Source organism: Cyprinodon variegatus, unplaced genomic scaffold, assembly GCF_000732505.1.
Source record: "Cyprinodon variegatus isolate N-32 unplaced genomic scaffold, C_variegatus-1.0 Scaffold320, whole genome shotgun sequence".
Lineage (NCBI taxonomy): Eukaryota > Metazoa > Chordata > Actinopteri > Cyprinodontiformes > Cyprinodontidae > Cyprinodon > Cyprinodon variegatus.
Window position 1 is genome coordinate 470673 of NW_015150773.1, and position 1526 is coordinate 472198.

The following is a 1526-nucleotide window of genomic DNA, read 5'->3' on the forward strand; positions in this document are numbered from 1 at the left end:
ACTGGGGTTCAAGGAGACAGAAGCAGAGACACAAAAAGCAGCTGTAAAAGGCGGCCCAGCCAGGAAACACACAGCCAGGCAGACGAGCTCCAAAGCAGCTCCCATGCCAGAGGATGAAGAGAAAGATTAACAGACTGAGTGAGCTAATAAAAAAAAAAATATTAAAAATATTAATAAAGAGATAGTTGTTTCAAAACACAAAGCAGTAAAGTAAAAGCCTTGGTGCATTTAGAACTGTCCGTCTATGACCCAGGGGCTTGATTCTCTTCAGCTAGCTCCTCCTATCTTCCTGCAGTCTTAAAAATGGCGGCTGCTTCCAGATAAGAGTGTGAAAAGAATGAATTCAATTCAGTTTATTTCTATAGCGCCAATTTACAACACATGTCATCTCAGGTCACTTTCCAGTTCACCAGATCATCCAGTCAGATTGATTCAAAGTTTTCTATCTAACCAGCTGATTGCATCAACTCATTGACTCGAAGGCAATCCCACCATATCTGAAAAATCTTAAAAGAAACCAGGATACCCATCAGTCTAATTAAAGTGCTCTGGTAAATCGGATCCCCCATTCCCACTACTTCTCTGAAACCGATCCATGCCGAGTTCGGACCGAGTTTGGTTCTTACGACCATTTACACATCACGCTAGCACGGTTCATCGCCTCCTATCGGAAGCCCATCAAACCCCAGCTCTCAAGGCGGGAATTACACAAACAAAGATGTCTGTGCCCATTACATTCAGGAACTTATCTGATTAGATAGCGTCCTCTGCCAAAATTTTAATGGGAGCCTCTGTCTCGGCATCATCCCAGGTCATACCACGCTCTTTTGATGCCATTTATTAAGAAGGGGAGAAGAAGTTTGTGCTGTGAACAGGTGGAGAAATCTGTGAATTGCAAAACTGAACACAGCAGAAAACCCAGGAAATAAGTCAGCTGACTGTAAATAGGAGATGACTTGGTCTGCTTATGCGCTCTTTATTATTAACGGATCAACTGTGCAGAGCCCACTGGAAAAACAATCTGGAAATAAGTAAAAATTTCCTAAATTAGGTGTATTTGCCCTTAATTTGAGTAGGTAAATGAGGTAGTTTGCCAATGGAATGAATTTTTTAACTCTTAAATTAAGATAATTAGATAGTATGCAGTTGAAAAAGGACAATGCAGTTGAGTTTTCTTATTTTAAGTGTAAATTATCTTGTTCCACTGTCAAAATTTCTCTTTTACCTCCTCAATTCAAGAACAAATGCACTTATTTTAAGAACAAATGACTTATCTAGATTTCAATTTTTTCCAGTGCCCTACTTTTGAACTAATACTAGATTTAGTGCGGTTCAGTTTTTTCTGGCACAGTCTAGTTCGCTTGCTTTCCATTTACACTCAACAGTTACCTTGGTTACCATGCTTGGACCATTCTCAACAGGGTTTCAAAAGGCTAGTGAAAATGGGGCTCTAGATTAACTACATAATTTATGAGGCCTTTTCAATTCAATTCAATTCAGTTTATTTCTATAGCTCCAATTCACAT